Below are 22,618 nucleotides of genomic sequence, written 5' to 3'. Positions count from 1 at the left end.
TCTGTAAGCTGAGCATGTAGAAGGTAGAAGGACGGGAATGACAAGTGAAGAGATGTGAGTCACTAGTAATTCTAAGGTGCATTCTCTTGAGATCCACCTGAGGCGAAGTGATGATGAGAAATCTTAGAACGTATTCAAGGATCAGCCAACATTATAATGGCTTAACTCAACCCGAGAGTCAGATCTAGACTTAAGGCCACATCTTGCTGAGCCATCTCTTTCTGACTTAATGGGTTATAGTTTCAAAGACAGGAATTACACTCTTCTCGCAAAGCCAGCTTTAAGACCTTCTAATTCTGCTAATTAAGAAATGCCTACCATGCCAGTTTCAGTCGTAAATCATTTCGGGTCCTGTCTCGCTCTCATGTATCTGTAGTCTGAGAAACTTCTGTTCCTCCTAGGAGACCTTCTGTTTCTATAAGTAATGCTTATTTTCTTGGCATTTGTGCTACTGCCTCATGCCCCTGACTTCCCCAGACTCACCGAGTTGCTTGGCTCTATAATTTGTTCGGCATCTCATTTCATTCGAACTCCATCCTCAGCTCTACCGGAGATTTTAAAACAATCCAAATACAAACCTTGCCATCATGATAATATAGAACACTTTCTAAATGCTTACTCTGTGTCAGGCCCTGCTCCCATTTAAGCCTTACAGAGTGTGATATAGGTGTGATTGTGGATGGAGTAGCTGAGTCACCGAGAGGTGGTCAAGCCTAAAGCCGTTCTGTGATCTCCCACTGCCTTTAGGTTAATGTTCCATATTCTAAACATGGCCACCCAGGCCTTTCACCTGACCCATTCATCCTCCTCCAGCCCTTCATTCATCATTCAAGCTTCCTGTTAGGGGCATTATTTTCTCTTTCCCTCTCTTTTTTAGGTCTTCACATAATTTTCCTGGGCCAGAAACTCCAGATTGATTCCTCGTCCTTACCAGCTTGGCTAAATCATACTCTCCACTTAAGTCTCAAATGAAAATTACCTTCCTCGGAGAGGAAATCCTCTGTTAATGTTTCTTTAAGTGTATTTTTCAGACCACTTATATTGGCGTTGGGGGCAGGAGAAGGTGTTAAATTTAGTTTTCAGAGATTTTCTCCAGAACAATTGAATTAGAAGGTGGGGGGTAGGCATCTGCATTTGGAGCAAACATTCCTGGTGATTCTTATGAGCTATAAAGTTGGAGAATCACCCCCATAGACTAAGTTAATTTCCTTGGTGATCTGTTGACAGCACCCCATCCCTTCCCTTTCAAAATAACTCACATTCAGTATATGTTTATCATTTATGTTCCCTATTAGATTATAAACTCCATGAACTTAATGGACATATATCTGTTCATATCTGTATATCTAGCATCTAGTCTGTTGCTTGGTCTATAATTTTCCTTAGTTAAAGAGAAACATTGTGTTTTTTTCATCTTTCAGTAAATTTAATGAAGCACCTACCTACCATTTCTGACACACAGTGAATCTTTAGAATTCATGGTTGAATAGTGTGTGGTCTTTTGGCTCAAAAAGACTCCCAGTCTTATGGGGGAAACAGGCAAGAAGATATTTGATTTTAGTACAGTATTCTAAGAATGAATAGTTCCCCCACCACTCTCTCTCTCTTTCATAGTTAGCAAACGTAATGATGGAATAAGGGCTCCATATATACAGGAAAGATGAGACGTAATCCAGCCTGGAAGGCGCAGTCTGAGGGGGCTTTCTGGAAGAGGTGACGTGCAAGTTTATCCTTTAAAAAGCAGACACCCAAGAAAGAAGTGTAGAAAGGTATTTTAAAGAGAGAAACATGAGACAGCATAGTATGGCTTGGCTACCTGTGAGTAGTTTGGTGCTGCTCAGTGTAGGCGATCAGTCAGGGACTACGAAAACCAGATCATGAAAGTCTAAGGACTTTGCATTTTATTGTGAAAGCCACTGGGGCATAGTGAAGAGCTCTGTCCACAGACATTTATAATTAAGGTCAGGTTTCTATTCTGCATCTTTGTTATTATGAAATAAATATTTGGTGCTACTGATTAAATTGAGTTAATAAAGCGTGATTGATTTCTGTGTGCATACATTTATACATTCATTCAACACATATTTATTGAACATATACTAGGCACAGTCCCATATTTTATTTAAGACTCACAATGTCCCTGTTAATTAGGTGGCATTTTTTCCATTTGTCTGTTGGGGCTCAATGAGGTTTAATTACTTGCTTAAAACAACAGAAATATTTAGTAACAGAATGAGTGTTCTATTCCTGACCTCTTCCAAGTTTCATTCTGCTTTGGTTTGGTTCAGCAATGCTTAGAATTCAGTTATTTGGTCGCTTAATATTTATTGATACCTGTTATGGGCCAGGTAATATTCTAGGGGCTAAGAGTATAGAATTGGACAAAAGAAAAAAAAAGTTCTGCTCTTTTGACATTTAGGTCCTACTGGGTATCTAGAACCTTTTACTACAGAACCGATTCCTACTGACCCTGCTATCCCTTCCAAGAGTAGCAAGTGGCATCAGGGAGCTCCCTTCTCTCTCCTGTACCCAACCTGGTTTTCCAAGGATGGTCGTGAAAGGTAAATACTAGCCTTGGCAGAAAGGGTTAGAAGGAAGGGTGAGGCTTCCCCCTTGATTTGAAGAGAAGAGAGGGGAGAAGCTTATACAATAATAATAAAATCTGTTAACTACTAAACATTTATTGTTAAAGCAAGGACAGTGTCTTGACATTTGGCAGAAGAATCATTTAAGAGTCCACAAGAAAAGTGCCCTGAAACATAGATCTTTGCTAAAGCACTGCTGGCAGATCACCAATCATTCTGGGGAGAGTTAAGCTTGATTATCGGTAGGAATGGCCGATATTCTGCTTGCAGATTGTCCGTAGTGAATGTTGAACCTGATTGCTGCTTTTGCTGTGTGAAGAGGGTACCTCTCCAACCTCAGTGACCTCTTCTAGATAATGGGGCAAATCCCTCCCATCATTCCCACCTCCTTGACTTGTAAAGGTCAGTGAAGCTAATGCATATGAAAATGTTTGTAATGGTTGTCTGGTATTTTTGGAGACAGGTGAGGGATAGAAAAGAAAGAGTAGCAATTGTTTCACTTAGATTAAAAGCATGGGGGAAACTGACTCAAAGCCTGCGAAAGCACTGAAGCCAGATTGGATCTGTGACCTTGGTAGTGTGAATCTGGGGGCCTTCTTCCTAGATTGTTTCTGTTACAGTGGCTCAACTGCTCATACCTGCCAGACTCTGTGACTCTCTCTTCTAAATTCTAAATTCAGGGGAGTCTGGTCTGATGAGTTATGCTTGAAGCTGAATGCCACCCTGGTCCAATCCACCATGGCCAGAGTCATGGGTGGTGGAGTTTAGCATGGCCGCTAGCAGCTGACATCCTAAACAGAGGGAATCACATGAGAATAGACGAAATCCCAAAGATTTCCAATGGAAAGCAGGACACAGACCATGAAAGAGGCTCCAGGAACGGGGCCACGATGTGAAGACCAGCCACTTTCATACCTGATGATGGGAAGTCCTTTAAAGTGTTTAGTTTGCCAGCAGAGATTCTTAACATGCAACCTATGGAATTCCCGATCAGCATTTAGATGCATTTTAAATCAAACTTCTCTCTCTAAACTTCTATTAATAGCGCTTGCCTGGGCTGAGATAAAATGAGGAAGCACAGAAGTTGCCTGTTCAGCATAACAGATTATCTCAAATATGATGAGAAGAATCAGTAGGAAAGGGGAGTTAATGAATCGTCACAGTATAAAAATCATGTTGGTTCTAAAATACAGATTTTGTTTATCTTTGAGATTGCCATTTCCTGGAGGTCTTTCAAAATAACCTACAAGCTTATAGAAAATATCCTGCTCTTAATTAAGCAGGGAAATGCACTCCCAAGATGGGAGTTAGCATTGCAGGTCCTGCAGTGTTAGAACTGCTCAAGCTTGGGCTCCTTAATGTGTTAAATGTGTGACCTTTGTCAAGTGTCTTAACGCTATAAGACTCACATTGTCATCTGTGAAATGAGACTGACAAATACTGTGTAGTGGGGTCGTGAGGATTAAATGAAAGGACATCATTAGAGTGCTTAGCACAATTTAGGGCATGTAGTAAAGACTTAATGAATGGCAGCCTTGTTGTTGTTGTGATCATTATTACCTTTCCATTATTTTCTAATTCCATGATTTTTAAGGTACAAAATAAGGAATCGCTAAAAAAGTCAAAATTCACTGCCGTTACTTTATGGAATAGCACCAACAATTAAAAGAAAGGAGCTACATTTTCATGTATAATATAGACAAATCTTAAAAATGCAAGGTTGAGTGGAAGGACCATTCAGAATATCATTTCAATAAAATTATAAACACACAAATATATAAAATAACTCTTGTGAACACATTTTGCCTTAAACATTGTTATTTGCCTCCCCAATATTTATTTTCTTCTTCCTGGTTCCTAAGGTGTTCGGTGGCGCTCTGTTGCGGTGTGGCCATTTCTTTACTTTTTTCACAAATAGTTCTGTAATTGTCTTTTTCTGTAGGTGTCTCCTCCTGAAAATGTGTGAGTGTTTTGTTATGGTAAATTTCTAGCAGTGGAAGTGGGGATCCACACACTGCATTCTTCTTCATGTTTATTGGATATTTCTTGTTTACTTTCCAAATTGTACTCCCATCAGAGACAGGTGAGTTCTTGCTTTTCATTGTCTTTCTCAACCTTGTTGTTAACAGACTTACTAAGTTTTGTCAGTGTGATTGGTGTGAAGCAGTATCATGTTTTTAAAAAAGTATTTAATGTTGGGACATCTGGATAGCTCAGTCAGTTGAGGGTCTCAGTCTTGGTTTCGGCTCAGGTCATAATCTCAGGGTCGTGAGATCAAGCCCTGAGTTGGGCTCCTTGCTCAGTGTAGAGTCTGCTTGAGGATTCTCTCCCTCTGCCCCTCTCCCAACTCCTGCATGTGGGCAGATGCTTGCTCACTCTCTCTCTCCAAAATAAATAAATAAATCTTTAAAAAAATATTTAATGTTTTCTTTAAAAATATTAAGCTCAAAAAAGTTACAATTTTAAAATTCATTAATATATCTGATAATATATTTAGGCATTTAGAACATGTTTCTAATATTTTATAAGGAAATTTATTATCTTATTAGTTTAGCACTGGGTTCTTTATCATTGATTTTTTTTTTAGGTGATTTTTTTTTAAGAGCAGCTTTCAGTTCACAGGAGAACTGGGAGAAAGGCCGATATTGCTCATATATCCCTTTGCCTCTACATGCATCGCCTCTCTCATTATCAACATCTCCCACCAGAATGGTACATGTGTTACAATCAATGAACCTACATTGACACATCATTTATCACCTAAATTTCATAGCTTACATTAGTGTTCACTCTGTACATGATGTGGGTTTGGACAAATGTATAATGGCATGTATCCATCATTAAAGTGTCAGGCAGGGTATTTTCACTGCCCTTAAAATCCTCTTTGCTCCCTCTCTTCACCTCAACCCTTGGAAACGACTGATCTTTTCACTGTCTCCATAATTTTGCCTTTTTCCAGGTGCTTTCTGCCCACAGTCTCAGCGAGTTGGGAGGCTGAGGCAGGAGGATTGCTTGAGCCCATGTTTTGTGGGCTGTAGTGTGCTCCGTTGATCAGGGATCTGCACCAAGTTCTGCATCAATATTGTGATCTCTCGGGGGTGTTGCCTAAGGAGGGATGCCTAAGGAGGCTAGGCTGCCTAAGGAGGGATGAACTGGTCCAGCTGAAATGCAGCAGGTCAAAACTCCTGTGCTGATTGCCATTTTTTTTTTTTTAATTTGAGTTTTCTTGGGGCAGCTGGGTGGCTCAGTCGGTTAAGCCTCTGACTGCTGGTTTTGGCTCAGGTCATGATCTCAAAGTCGTGGGATGGAGCCCCACTTTGGGCTCCATGCTGGGTGTGGAGCTTGCTTGAGATTCTCTCCCTCCCCCCTCGCACTCTCTCTCTCAAAATAAGTAAATAAATAAATAAAGTTAGTTTAAAAACTATGGGTTTTCTTGTTTATTAGTTAGGTTGAACATTTTTTCATACTTGGGCAATTTTAGCTTTTGTTTTTATTAATCTACCGATTCATATCCTTTATCCATCTATTACTTTTCTTTCATACAAATTTTAAGAATTTTTAGTATATCCAGACATGATTTGCTTATGATTATTAGCATTGTAAATATCTTCTCCCTATCTGCTTTAGTTTTAATGGTTTTATGACATTTTTATACAGGTATTTTTGAACTCCAAAGTAGTCAAATTTATCCAGTTTTTTTTTAAGGATTATAAGTTTTTCTATATTTATTAAACAATCCTTTTCTACTCTAGATCTGAATTTTCTTCTAAAAGTTTAAATATGTTGCATTTCAACTATAGGTTCTTAACTGATGTGGACTTTATTTTCATATATGATAAAAGGTAGGGAACACAACATTATTGTTGTACATATGAATAATCAGTTGTTCCAGCACCATCTCTTATATGTTCCCTCTTCTATTCCATTGTTCTATTAGTCTGTGTCTGGTCCCACAGCACACTGGCATCATTGTTATAGCTCCATAATAACTCCTGGTAGCTGAGAAGGCAAGCTGCCCACATTGATCTTCTTTAGGAGTATGTTCTCATTGATCTTCTTTAGGAGTGTTTTGGCTGTAATTGATCATCTACTTTTCCATGACGATTTCAGAATCCCTTTGCTATTGTCATGAGGAACTATGCAGGCATTTTGATTGTAATTCCTTTGAATTTATAGATTAATTTGTCAAGAATCAGTATATCTTCATGATTTTGCATTTTCCAGTCTCTGTATATATGTCATGTCTCTCTAGTCATTTAGATTTTATTTTATGTCTTTTCACAAAGTTTATATATATATATATATATATTTTCATATATATATTTTCTTTTTGCAAAGGTCTTAGCATATCTTTGGCTAGATGCTACATATTTTATAGTTTTCATTGTTACTGTGAATGACATTTTAAAGTTACACATTTCTAATTGTTGATGTATAGGAATGCTATTGAATTTTGTGTACTGAATTTATATTCAGCCATCTTACTGACTTCTCTTACCAGTTTAATAATTTGGGTATTTGGATTTTCTATGTAGACAACTGTGGCTCAGGATAAATGTCAGTTTTGTTGCTCCCTTTCCAAACATTTCTTTATTTTTTCATGTGATGCTTTATTGGTCAACACCTCAAGTACAGTGCTAACATAGTGGATGTCTTTTTATGGCTCTTCTAGTGAAGACTTCTGAAGATGTCATTAGTTCTTTGCTAGTTTGCTTTGCTGTACTTTCGACTACCTATTTCTTTTTCCCTCTTGGTGGACTCGACCACCCAGGGTGAAGGGAAGGGCAGAGTAAACACCAAGCCTCCTAGATTGCTCTCAACCTCTACTCAAAGCATCAGGAAAGAACCTCCTTTTTGCAGTCCAAGATTCTTGATTTCAGAATTTCTTTTCTAGCAGTAATGCTAAGGAAAACCAGACAAATCAAATGGATAGTTACCCACATGATGCTAAATCCAACTCCACAGAAGCTGGTGGAAAAGAAGTGCCTAAAAATTCTTCAGTAATCACAAGCTCATGTTATACACACTTATCCTTCTTGTCCTCATTCATTGCTTGCAACACAAACTGTGATGCTGCAATTGGCGCAGCCTAGTTATATCTTTATCCCTAGAGGCCCCGTGGAAAGTTAGCTCCATATGGGTTGAAATGGGGAGAGACATTGTTCTCCCTCCAGAAAACCCAGAGAGCTGTTCCTGAACAAAGGTAAATAGGCAGATAGGAAGAGGTCCATTTCAAATGCTATGCTTCCAGCTCCCCTGCCCCTTTCCTGACACTCACTCATGTTAAGGCGGCCATGTTGCTTTTGTCAGAAAATTGTAGAGAGCCTCAGCCTTCTTGTCGATCCTGTTTTCAGTCTGACATCACTGGCAATATAAAATAACATTTTAGATCTCTGTTGTCTTATATATTCTAGGATTGTAATACTAGAAACATAAAATCCTCCCTTTTTCTGAAATTTGACTTTTATGCATATCACTTTTCATAGAAGATAACAAATATTTGATTTTTATTCCATACTCCCTCTTTATTTTTTAAAACCTAGCAACAATGGAATAAAACTTTCAGGATTTACTTTGTACCTAATCTAAATTCATACCTGATAAGTACAGAAGGATTCAACTCAAGGTTAGCTTTAGGTCATTTGAAATGAAATTATCTCTGATAAAGTTCCTAATTACTTTGTTTATGTTACTGATTTATTATATCTTTATCAGTTCCAGAGGATCATATAGGAGACCTTTGACTAATTGGAAGTCAACTAACCAGAACTTTTAAATTACTAATTTCTACTTTGGAAAATAGCAAGAAAACAAACCAATATAAAAGATTTGGTTTTCAAAGGTTATCTAGGGAAATACCTTAGATAAAACAAAAAACCAATATTCTATGTTATATACATCCAAAATTACATTTCTGGATCATAAAAAGTAAAGATGATATGATGTCTATCTAAGAATAATTAGGATCATCATCATCAATATTACATTCTTCTACTAAGGCTGGAAAATAAGCTAATTTAAAAAAATGCAGTGTTCATTATTTAAAAAAAAAAACAAAACTCAAACATCTTAGTCAATGAGTTTTACATTAGCTGTGGAATTCAATTTTCCAGTTCCAATGCCCTGGTACATGCCAGTTTACTGAAGTTTTACTGTATTCTGCTCATCGTACTCACAGTAAAATGTGTGAAAGTAAACCAAGGGTGAAGTTGACATTATGTTTACACACTGAAATTTGAATATGTGTCCCTTGGTTGTCCCAGTGATCACTTTATTCTCACAGACATTTATGTAGCTTTATGAGTCAGAACCATTATTATTTTGGAGGAAAATCAAGTATTAGTTTTTTTAAAGCTCATATTCAGTCTATTTCAGTGCTAATATGTCCAGCTCCTTTACGATCTTAAACCTCTGTCAGAACGCCTGCTTTGATCGCTCACTCATTTAAATCTTAATCCTTGGGATTTGATCTGTGCCTTAGAGCACAGAAAGGATTTTTATCTTATTAGCTAAAACAAAACAAAACAAAACAAAAAACACCCCCCAAAACCCCAGGATTAAAACAGTGTTTTGGGTGAGTCTGTACAAAATCCTCACCAGTGAGTTTGAAATCTTTGGAGGCCTTTTCATCTGATGGGGCACTTCTCAAAGGTAGGATGTTTTGAGTCTGCCTTTAAGTAGCATTTATTAATCAAATCTATCAAATAGAATATTATGGCCCCAAACCATAGCTCTATATTCTTTAGGCCAATCTGTATTTTGGATTTAACCAAAAGGAGTATCTAATAAGCAACTTTCTATATTTAAAAGGTTTTTTTTTTTGTCCAGTGCATAGTTTTTTTTTAAATCTGACATTTCTCATTACTGTATTAAATTAAATTATGCCATAAGTTCCAAAGTTCAGCACCATTAGTGTTATCTTGCCACAAAGCTAGGTTTTTGTTTCCTGCTACCGAGTCTACATTTTATGAAGCAATCAGAGTTTACTCACTTAGAACCTCTGTGGCCTGTGTTTCTAAGTCCCCACTTCCAACCATCCATAGAAACTTCAAATAGCAGAGTTGTTTACAGAGATGAAAACTAAGGGCTGGAAAGGACATTGCATACATTGGCTGATACTTAGGTCAGCTTAACCTGATCAGCAGACACAGATAAAATGCAAACTTTAAATTTCTTCCTTGCCGAAGACTACATCCATTCTAGCACGGGAAGGAAAGGTAAATTTGAATTTAGAGTTGTGGATTCATAGACATTTCAATCAGGGGACTATCTTGGACTGCAAAGACCTCTCCTAAACAAAGAATTATTTTCTTCTCACATGTTTCCCACAAAGTTTATCTGGAAGCAATTTTACAGTCAGATAATTATGCTCTGTAATATCTCCAGTGTATCTCTGAACCATTTGCAGTGAGAAGTTTGGTGAGAAATGGAAGCACCCTTGCTTTTCATGGCTCCTCAAAGGCGCTTCAAGGGCCCATGCCAGACCCTTGGGCAAATTATTTATGCAAAGAATATATATGTAGATAGATGGTAGATTATAAATATAATGCCTTGGAAATAACCAAGTCTGAGTGCTGTCAGTGTTTCCTATGTCAGCAAAATGATAGATTAATGTAGCCTATGTTGGACTTACTCTGACACTTTGTCTCTCTACCCTCAGGTATCTGAGACTACCTGTATTTCTCTCTATATATAGGGATATCTGCATATTATATATTAATCTATATATAGATGATATAGATATACCTATCTGTAGAGATAGAGATAAATCTATATAATGTGTGCTGCAATCTAGATACTTAAACTGTTAAAAATTTATTCAGAATTGTCATTCCTGCTGAACCTCCCCCACTATGACAACTATAACATATTTTAAGGGTTCTGCATATAATAGTCTGAGTAACTGTTTTAATTATTCAGAATGCCATGTCCATGGAAAGTATGTAACCGCATGACAAACATTATAGTCCAGCAAAATCAATAATCAGTGTAACTGATAGGAAAAGTCTCAAAAATATTATTTCTACTCTCCGTAGTTGAATAATTATGCTCTTTAAGGTAGCTGTGGAAGAGATTTAAAGCTAGGACCCTTGATGAGGGCTGATGAAACTGGAATTATTTTACCTGATAAAGAAGCAGTTGAATATCCTTTAAACCAAACTCTAGTCCACGTCCTGCATCTGCTGTTTATCAGATGTAACACTGATAAAACACCCAATGGTCTGATCTCAGCTGCCATCACATTCTGCGCCTTAGAGAGCTAGTATGGAGGTGAAATAGGATATGTCCGTAAAAGAGCTTGGTTAAGTCTAAAACTGTTATACAAAAATACAGAGTGGCCACTGTTATTTTATTACTAAAGAATGTTTGTATAAATAGATACAGTCAAGGAATCATTTAATTCGAGGGATTTGGAGTTCCTCAATCCAACTATCCTTCCAATGGTTGAATCCCCTCTGCAACTTTGCTCCCGTTACCCAAGTGGTTATTTGTCTATTAACTGAATTGGTTCAACAAATGTGATTTTAGCACCCACCATGTTTTAGGCAACGTACTCTCTATTAGGGACACCAAGACAAAATTATATTTAATTTGGTAGTACTTTGCTTTACTTTTTCAGGAGGGACTTAAAGTGACTCCAAAACAAATAAGACATATAATTACTTGCCTTGACTTTCATGTCTCTTATGATGAAGCAGTCACTAAATCCAGAGGTAACCTATTCTACCTTTGAACTTTTGTGACTATTAAGGTGTTCTTCACCTTTCCTATAACATCTAACTATTGGTCCTCTTGCTACCACTTGGGGTCATACTAATAGCTCTCTCTTACGTCACCATCTCTCAGTCCTTTAATACTTGAAGATACCTCTTTTGTTGCCTGAGTTTCTCTTCTGCAGGCAAAACAATCTCTGTTCCTTAAATGTTTTTCATAAAATGACATCAGCACCCTTCACAATCTTGGTGGCTATCTTCCAAGTTGGTCATTTGCCTTTTAGAGCATCTCAGTTCTCTTTAGCCATCAACCACATTCTGGATATCATACTGTGTAATCTGTCCCACTCCTTCACTAAACCTTTTTAAAAAGTTTTTTTTTTTTTCTATTTCCATATAAACATCTATTTCTTTAGAGCCTTCTCCATCCTGACTTTATTTATTTTTTTAAAGATTTTATTTATTTATTTAGCACAGAGAGATACAGCGAGAGAGGGAACACAAGCAGGGGGAGCGGGAGAGGAAGAAGCAGGCCTCCTGCTGAGCAGGGGGCCTGATGCGGGGCTCGATCCCAGGACCCTGGGATCACGACCCGAGCCAAAGGCAGACGCTTAACGACTGAGCCACCCAGGCACCCCTCCATCCTGACTTTAAAACATGATAAGCTTACAACAACTTTCCTGCAAATTTCCCAGAACTTCTGCTTCCCACTTAACTCTTCACTGTTGATCATAATTTAGTTCAGACTAGAGATTCCCTACTAATTTATATATATATTTTTAAAGATTTTTATTTATTCATTTATTTGACAGAGAGATAGAACAAGTAGGCAGAGAGGCAGGCAGAGGGAGAGGGAGAAGCAGGCTCCCCGCCAAGCAGGGAGCCCGATGCGGGGCTCGATCCCAGGACCCTGGGATCATGACCTGACCTGAAGGCAGCCGCTTAACCAACTGAGCCACCCAGGCGCCCCACTAATTTATATTCTTAAACAGGAATTGTCTATATGGAAAATCAGGAAATGAGCAGATACCACCATTTTATTATAATAATCAGCTGTTTTTCATCAGCAATGAAAAGAATAAATATACCTAAAATGGATTGTTGATAGAAAGGCATGTTTTGGATATGTCACTGTGGGGATAACTAAGAGAAACCAGTGCTATGGTTTCCAATAAAATAAATCTAAATGCCTCTATCATCAGAAGCACATAAGACCAGAAGAATATGAGAGATTTGTTGTAGTGAGAGCTTTACATGTATTTTCTTAATAGAAAATATGGAAATTGTTTAATGGCTCTGTGAATTCCAGATGATTTAGATGCTACCTTCCTTCGAGGCTTCATTGATTTGTGATAGATTTCTGAGTGTTACCAACACTTCAAACATGAGAAAGAATGGAAAATAAATTTTTCTTCTATTAATCACTATCTCAATTGCAAAAAGTTCAGTTGAATAAAATTTTTAAAATAACTTTTTGAAATTTAAGTGAAAGACTTTGGTTTTAGTTCCAACATAAAAGAAACTGTAAGTCATTGTTCTCATCCTTCCTCCAAGAAAAAGCTGGACAAACTGAAAATCAACAACTTTTGCAGACCCAGTAGAGAACTGGGATTGCAGAGCATACAACCACGCAAAAAAAAAAAAAAAAAAAGAAAAAAGAAAATCTAAAGAAACAGATGAATCCAGATCATAGCTGTGATCTTATTTCCTGGAACAGAAGTTGCTGGAGCCATAAACTGATGGAAACACGTAAATGATAATTTTGATAAACTGCTGAGTGTGGACGAGATTCCCATGATAATTATCATGGCCACATGTGTTGGTAAAGGGTATATTTTCATGAACCTTACCTCAAGGGACACCACTGGGATCTCATGGTGAATCTGAGAAAGAGAGCTTCACAGCCTTGGCAGGGAAAGGGGAAGATTAGTCATTTGAAAATAATCCCAGAGTGTTACCTACAGCAAAGACCTAGTCTTCATGGGAACCATGTTAGTAAAGCATTATCCCATTTAGGGTAAGGGCAGTGCTCCTCCTCCTTGTCCTCTCTAGCTTGCTTGTCTTACCTGCCTGTTGGGGAAAGCTACATTGTTTCCAGTTCTAAAAGTATGCTAAAACATTTCAGTTACACACTTAAAACTTAGAATATAAAACATAAAACTCAGTAACAAATAAAAAATACAGTTAAAATATATTTTTGTTCTCTGTTATTGTCAGTTTAAGTAACAAGGAAGAGAGAAGTAATATACAAGGGAAGAAAAAGTTATGAGGAGCTATTAAGACATATGTTTTTTTAAAAAGTACAAAAGGATGGATAAGAGAGTGACATGGAGATAGAAGCAAAGGTAAGAGCACTGTGGCTAGTTACATGGCCTATATTTGAATATAGTTCTAGCATTTTTATTGACGTGATTTGGAGTAGGTTAAATTCTTGGTCTTAATTTTTTGATCTGTAGAATGGGTAATATCCTACATCACAGGGTTATTAGGAAAATTAAATTGTCTAATTTTTTATTGAGATACAATTGACATATAACATTTTATTAGTTTTAGGTAGACAACACAATGATTCAGTATTTGTATATATGTCAAAATGATCACCATGATAAATCTGGTTGACATCCATCACTACAGTTAAATTTTTTTTCTTGTGATGAGAACTTTTAAGATCTACTCTCATAGCAAATATGCAATACAGTATTATTAGGTATCATCACCATAACTAGAATATATATAATAATATATATAGTCACTTATAACTGGAAGTTTGTACCTTTTGAGCTCCTTCACCCATTTTGCCCAGTCTCCTACCTCCCACCTCTGGCAACCATCAGTGCATTCTCTATATCCATGAGTTTGTTTGGCTTTATTTGTTTGTTTGGTTGTTAGATTCCTCATATAAGTAACATCAGACAGTGTTTGTCTTTCTCTTTCTGACTTATTTCACTTAGCATAATGCCCTCAAGGTCCATCTATGTTGTTGCAAATGGCAGGAGTTCCTTTTTTTATGGCTAAGCAATGTTCCATTGTATGTATATATGTCACATTGTCTTTATCCATTCATCCATTGATAGACACTTAGGTTGTTTCTGCATTTTGGTTATTATAAATAATGCTGCAATGAACATGGGGATGCATATATCTTTTCAAGTTACTGTTTTTATTTCCATCAGCTAAATATCCAGAATTGCTGGATCATATGGTAATTCTATTTTTAATATTTTGAGGAATCTTCATACTGTTTTCTATAGCAGTTGCACCAATTTATATTCCCACCAACAGCATACAGGGCTCCCTTTTCTCCACATCCCCACCAACACTTGTTATTTCTTGTCTTTTTGATAATAGTCATCCTATTGTCCCAGCAGGTTTAAGGAGACATCTCATTGTGGTTTTGATTTGCATTCCCCTGATGGTTAGTGAGTGCTTCTTCCTTGGTGTTGTGTACTTTTTCACATACTTGCTGGCTCTTTGTGTATCATTTTTGGAAAAATGTCTATTCAGATCCTCTGTGCATTTTTTAATTGGGTAGTTTTTTATTTTGTTTTGTTTTGCTATTGAGTTGTATAAATTATCTCAGTTTAAAGTGCTTATCATGGTAATAGGTACATAGAAAGTATTAAATAAGTGATAGCTATTACTATTATATAGTGAGATAAAAAGGAAAATAAAGATAAGTCACTTGGAAAGAGAGCAAAACCTTCATTGTCTAATGTGTTCAGTTTTGTAGTTGTTTTGGATATTGTGTCAAAAATGTTTAAAGTTGAATTGCCTTTCTTGCAACTCCAGGCATAACTTAAATTATCGGCTCTTACCAGTTACCCTGAAAGTGAAGATAAAAGATTACTTATGTCTCATTTACAGGAAACAAAACAACTTTTTCCATGTTTCACCCATGGATACAACCTGACAATTTAGTAGTAAAACCAATCTGTATATGTTCAATTTAGTAACTCACATTTTAATGGTCATTAGCTAATTTGATCAATCATTTTTGGCAGTGTTCAGGAAAATCTTATATTCGGTTTTTACTACATCTTTCTGTAGAAATGTTAAATTAAGCAAAAGCACCACAATACAAGATCGAATTTGCACTTCAGACTTGGAACTTCTGGTCGCAGCAGTAATAGGATAGAACCCAAGGGTAACAGAGAAGAAAAAAAAATGCCACTGAGTTCACTCCTCTCCCAGGCCTGTAAATGCAACAGCCTCGGGCACTGAGGTGTGTCAGCAGTATTTCTGCAGGAACTTCAGTCAACAGCTACCCCAAGAGCCTGAATCACTTATGAATATGACCCTTGTGTCAGAAAGGAAAGGTCACAAGTCACTTACTCCTTCTGGCATAGAAAGACCTGGTAGAAGGGGGAAAAAAAGGCTCATGGAAGCATATTTTCTTAACATGTAAAGCATCCTGTGCCTTTGCAAACATCCGAGATATTTTTGGATGGCAGATGGAAATTTATTAAAAGAAATGTGGAAATTTTTATTGAAAATGGTCTGTATAGTCTTAGACTAAAACTTCCATTTGTTTGGGAGAAGGGGGCACCTTCTACCGTGGTTCATTTGGTGTCAAATTAAATCCATATTTTCATGCTGTGAGACTGGGATAGTGCCATCTATTAAATTAAGTGGAAAATTTGGCAACTCCCTAGTTTACACATTATGGTCAAGAAGTTTGCCTATCTCTATGGAATATCTTGAGTGGAGCCCTTTAAAAATTCTGTTTAAAAAGAATGGAAATTATCTAAACATTCAACCATAGTACAGAGGCATTCTTTCACTCACTTGATGAAATACAATGTGTACATTTAAAACAATATTAAACTTCCGGGGTGCCTGGGTGGCTCAGTCGTTAAGCGTCTGCCTTCGGCTCAGGTCATGATCCCAGGGCCCTGGGATTGAGTCCCGCATCAGGCTCCCTGCTCGGCGGGGAGTCTGCTTCTCCCTCTCCCACTCCCCCTGCTTGTGTTCCCTCTCTTGCTGTGTCTCTCTCTGTCAAATAAATAAAATCTTTAAAAAAAAAAAAAAATTAAACTTCCACATTCATGCTCATTATAATAAGGCTAAGGGTCAGGGTTCAAAAGTATGCTGTAAGTATGCACTTAACTAAATAAGAAGTCTTTCAAACAAACATCCAAAATTTGCATGGAAACAGATACAAAAATGCTGACCTTTTCAATATTGAGGATATAGGATTTTTATCCTTTCTTCTAGTCTTACGAATTTTTGCCAACTTTCTATCATGTACCTATAAAGTTTCTTTAAAAAACGTCCTCCTTAAGAAGTTTGATGTGATAAATGCTAATTGCATGTGTATGGGTGCTGGCCAGGCCCTGTGCTGAGGTCATAGAAGAGTGGGATCTTGGGATACAGATCCCACTCTGGGGGGACTAGGTCTCTGAAAGAGAAGGCAGACAGTATAATGCAGGTACAGATTGTCCAGAGAAAGGAGTGATCTACTGGAAGGGAAGGGGAGGTCAGGAAGGTGGTGAGAAGTTAGCAATACAGTATCTGGAGTAAAATGGGTCAGGCACAGGGGACAGGCAGTGCAAACGCACAGGTAAGAGCATTCTTCATATGATTGAGAAAAGCCAGGCTGGAGTGGGATGAGTGGAGGCAAAAAGTACTAGCTAGGGATAAGTGTTGAGTTAAAGTCACAAATAGACTTTCAGGACATTGTGTGGACTTCTACTCTGAGTGAGATCATGAGCCACTGGAGGGTTTTAATCAAAGAAAAGACCTTATTGGACCACTATTTTAATGGGAGTCTTTGGAGAGCTATGTTGAAAATAGACTCTAGGGACAAAAGTATTAAGTACAATACAAGTTAGGACGCTGTGACAATGATCCACGTAAGAGATAATGATGATTAAAGCTATGAAAATAGCAAGTGGAGGACTTAGGGGTGGTCAGATTCTGTATATATTTTTAAAGTAAAGCCAAGAGATTTCTGACTCATCCACCAAGAGAAAATGAGCCACCAAGAATGATGCCAAGGATTTCAAGCCAAGGTCACCAAGAAAGGGAATATAAATAGAGAAGGGAAGAAGACCAAATACCAAACCCTGGGGCACTCTGACATCAAGAGGTGAAGACAAGAGGAAGAACAAGAAAAAGAGACAGAGAACAAAAGAGGAGAAATCCAGAAGAGTGTAGACCCATGTTCTAGAAGCAACTGAAGAAAGTACATCAAATAAGAGGGAGTGACCAACTGTGTCAAATGCTGCCAATCCAAGTGGAAACCAGTGGGCATCTTGACAGAGCAGTTTCAGTGCAGTGATAGGGCGAAGGCTGCAGTAGAATAGGTTTAAGAGTAGATGGGAGAGTAATAATTGGAAAAGCAAGTAGAAACATCTCCTTTCAAGTGTCAAGGAGACATTTCCTTCAACACTCCCTAAAGTGTTGCTGTGACCTTGTGCCATATCTTGTGAGGAACAGAAAAACTTAAGGCAGGGGAAATTACAGCTTGTTTGGATGTGGTGGGGAACAATCCAGTAGACTGAAAATTTGATGATAAGGAGAGAGCCAGAGAATTGCTGGAGAGGTGTCCTTCGGCGAGTAAGCGGGGGCTGTACCTACGTGCAAGCATCCGTTTTAGGTAAGAGCATGGGCACTTCACCTGCGCTGTTGGGTGGGAGGACAGACCGGGAGTCCCAATCCTGGTAGGTAGGTAAATGCAGTGGTAGGAGTATGTGGAATTGTTCTGACTGCTCCTATTTTTTCCAGCCAATAGGGGAGGCAAGGTCATCAGCTGGAAATGAGGTTGAAGAGATGTTGAGGGTTTGAAGAGAGGTGAATGTATTAAATAAGAGAGAGAATGATTAGACCAGGGGAAAATGGTGTAATTGGTAACCAACAACATCAAGTGCCCTACTGAGGTTCACTGTCATTAAATGGAAGCTGAATGAGTGCGTGTGGTAGAGCGTTTCACCGGCCTCCTGTCTACAGCCTCTTTCGGCTTCCTGGGTGCAGCCGGGGAGTAGGTGAGGGTTAACCTAGGTTGTAGCTTTGCCAAGAATTTATGTTGATAGGAGGTGGGCGAAGGAGTTGAAGATGAATGCAAGGGGGTGAAGATCATGATTAATGGTGAGATTTAAACTGGAGAAGGAGTGAGAGGACATCAGCTTGACAGTTCATGCTCCCTCCAGGCTAGTGGGGCATGCCAGGGCACACATGTTCTCCTGTCACATGAACAAGAGAGCGAGAAAGCGACAGATTTCTTACTCTGTGGTCACTGACCTTACTCATCTTTCAACTGGGTCTCATCTTCTGAGAACTAGTCTTTGGAGATTGTGATGGTGTTGCTGGTGCTTCAGATATATCCTTCTATATCATTTCTTTTTTAAAAAAATATTTTATTTATTTAAGAGAGAGAACACAAGCAGAACACAACACTTGTTCTATGACTCCCCTTCTCTTTCCTGATTCCTGATATTTTTTAATGGGCTCATAAACAAAGTGGCCATAGTGGCTGGCATAGAGGTTATGCAAGGGCTCAGCAACATAGACTTCCACCTGCCCAGGTGAGTGGCTACAGCCATTGCTGAGTACCCTGTTTTCCAGCAACAGATACCAACCCAACTCCAAGCCCCCAGTATGGCACCATTCCCTTGGTAGATCAACCAGCTAACTGGTGGCAGATTGATTATACTGAACCCTTTCCATCATGGAAGGGGGCAGTGCTTTGTTCTTACTGGAACAGACAGTTACTCTGGGCATGCATCTGTCTTCCCCACACACTTCTGCCAAGACATGTAGAGATTCATTATGTACATTCAAAATAGAATGGACCTATCGCCCCAAACATGTAATATATGTTAAAGAAGTCATTTTAAGGAATTGTCAGAGATTCAGAAGATGGTTTATATCAGGATGAGAGTATTCAAGGAGTATTTATAAAGAAATATGATCTGGGCTGAGTCTTCAAGTTCAGTTAGTCCCATTTGGAAAGACAGAGAAGAGGGATCCGATTATTTCACAGCAGTGGCCCCTCATAAATGAAAGTTGGGGTGGAGACTGCATTTGGGGAGTGTGGAGTAGGATGTGTGGCCCATGTATAGAATGCCTGGAATTGTCTTTAGAGTCTCAATTCTAATCCTGTAAGAAATAGGCAGTTAGTGATAGCTTATGTGCTGAGAACTGACTTAATTAAAATGAAATTTTAGAGCATATTGTTTACGGGATAGATTGGGGAAGAAATCATTTTCAAGTACAGAGGCTGAGTGCTCTGCTATTATACTAGTTCAAATATAAGAGAATGAGCTCTGATGTAGTAGTGAAAATACAAGATGGAATAAAAGGAATAGATTTAACAGTGGTTTCAGAGGAGGAACCAAAGAGACTGCTAAATGGATTGCATAATATGTGTGTTTTGTAGTGTGTGTGTGTGTGTGTGTGTGAGTGTGTGTATGAAAAAGTAAATTTTGTATATGTATGTATAGTTTGTAGAGTTGAGAAGATAAAAGTAAAAGAGAAAGCAAAGATGACACTATAGTTTTCTTGTTGTCTGAGAGAAGACAGTGTTTCCGATAATAGGAAAAGTAGTAGAGAAAAATTTATGTCCCATTTCAGATTAATACCTAACACTGAGAAGGTATTGTGTGTCGGGCACTGTTCTAAGCACACATCCTGTAGTAACCTATTTAATTTGTACATAAGTCTGATGGCAGGTGCCATTCTCCTTCCCATTTTACAGATGAAAAGATGGAAAAGCTGAGGCACAAAGAAGCTGAGAGGCACATGCAGTTGAGGAAATGGAAATATTCGAGTGGATGTAGTTTAAATATAGGATGAGGTTTTTAGAAGGAAGAGAAATGGAAAGTATATACATATTCAAGTATGTCTTAAGTTATTTTTTTTTTTTTAAAGATTTTATGTATTTATTTGAGAGAGAGAGAGAATGAGAGAGAGCACATGAGAGGGGGGAGGGTCAGAGGGAGAAGCAGACTCCCTGCCGAGCAGGGAGCCCGATGCGGGACTCGATCCAGGGACTCCAGGATCATGACCTGAGCCAAAGGCAGTCGCTTAACCAACTGAGCCACCCAGGCGCCCTGTCTTAAGTTATTTGATTTCTTAAGTCAGTATGCTGGTTTGATGCCCCAGATATGAAAATATAGTCATAGAACTAATCCCATTTTAAGCCTTAGAGTCCAGACCAAGATAAAGAAAGTGACATGGCTCTCGCCTTCCTTCAACTGATGTTCTTAATTGTAATATTATTGATCATTTGTAAGAAAGCCCTGGGGCAGAAGCAAAATTAAAATTAATCACCTTGAACATTAAAATCAATGAGCAAAACATGTGAAAACTTGCAGTAATAACTCACAGAAATCACCTTCTCATTGCCTGTTTCATTAGACTCACAGTTTAAAAACAGGAACCTTTTGGATATAGGTCCAATTATTTGTACATTTCAAACCTACAGTTCATTTTATAAATGTACCATAAAAATATGTGTAAGCAATACTCACTTAAGAGCCTGAAATGATTGACCTTCCTGTGAGTGGTTGATCTGGAATTGCAAAGAGATACAAGGTTTTCCCAAGTGTGTTCTGTAAACCTTACTTAGCATAAGTGTACCGTGTGCCTCCTAACAGTGCTGTGTTCAGATAACTTAGGGAAGTGCTGCCTTAAATAAACGTAAGTTGTTTTCGTTGCTGTAGCAGGTCTCAGAACTATTCAGATACCAGTGTGAACTGTGACTCATTCATTGGAGGTGGAGTGTTTCCATTTCCAAAGCTGCAGTATTTCCAAAGCTGATTTCTTCTCCACCAAGCTCTTGTTGTGAGGGTCATCTTAACAGACTTGTGTTAAACAAATAATATTTTGAAAAACACTGATACCAATGTCCTATAAGAGTATAAAAGTATATTATAATAAATTATATGTAATATATATCTTATAATAACATATTTTATAAACAATTGTATATTGTGTGGTATCCTTTCTATGATATATAATAGTATAATCCTCTCTTCTGGCATGTAATAATAATTAGACATTGTTTATGTATATAATAATAGTTAAACATTGTTTATATGTGTAATTAATGTTATTAAAATTATAAATTACAGAAAATTATAAAGAAGATAGTAAAAAAATCTCAAGTCCCCCATCTATAGATAATGACTATTAATTTATGTGTTTCTTTTTTGTTGAAATTATACTATATATTCATAATTTTGTTCCATTCTTTCTTTGCTTAACATTAGAATGGCTTTCTGATTCCATCAAAATAGATGTTGAATGTATAGATAAATTCTGATATATTCTGATCTCTAGAGGATTGCCAGCAGGTGCAATGGAGAGGAAACTTGATGTGTTATTAGGAGAACCAAGTGCAATTTCAATCTTTGGTGCTAATTAGCTTCATGACCATGACCTAGTCACTTAACATATTTGGGTCATAGTTTTTTCTCATTTGTTCCTTGTGGTAATTGCATCAGTTGATTGCTGAGGTCACAACCAGCTGCTAAATACTATTATTCTATGATTTCCCCATATTCTTTTGGACTACGGGGGTGTTTGAATGAACTGGTATTAGAAAGCTATTAGCTTTCTGTATCACTCTTTGCGTAGTACTATGGCTCCATCTTCTAACTCATAATCAATTACCCATCAATATTAATTAGAAGAAAAGCATTATTGCTTATGAACTCTTGTATTCTCCACTAGAAACTGAAAAAACAGGAAATTTTACATTAACTGCAGAATATCAGTTTATGTATTCAACTTAAAGAATCTTAATTCTGAGAATTAAAAGGTTTCTCATTAATATAATAATTTTCTTTTTGCTTTTAGTGTAATGTGCAATCGATTCCACACATAAATTATCCCTGAAAAGATGGGCGAGACATAGATGTATTTGAAGTGATTTTGACCTCACCATTTTCTGCCAAATGTTAAATATATTGCTAAACTATTGACTGATCCTATTTGACAAACCAATGTGTTTGTATTTAGGAGAAGTAAAACCCTGCCGTCTTTGTCTATGCACTCCTGCCCCCTTTGCCCCACCAACCCCACGGACTTGGTTTTATTTGTGATAAAGAGGCTATGTCAACTAGAAGTCATTTTTTGTAGTCAATTGTACTGCATTAGATCATCATTTTTCTTTAAGTGTCCAAAAAAAGAAAGTTGCTTTTCTCAGTATGCTTTTCTCATATGCTTATCTGATCTTCCTATCATTTAGCCTGGATCAGTAGGCCATGTCATTCATTCGATTAACTGTCCTATGGGACTAATCTTTTTTTTTTTAATGTTACCTTCCGAATATTTCCCATGAGTCTGTACATTAACTAAGAAGCTGGATGATAGGAG

This window comes from Halichoerus grypus, chromosome 11, assembly GCF_964656455.1.
Source record: "Halichoerus grypus chromosome 11, mHalGry1.hap1.1, whole genome shotgun sequence".
NCBI classification, from domain to species: Eukaryota; Metazoa; Chordata; class Mammalia; order Carnivora; family Phocidae; genus Halichoerus; species Halichoerus grypus.
The sequence above is the reverse complement of the archived record's forward strand: the minus strand, read 5'-3'. Positions refer to the sequence as shown.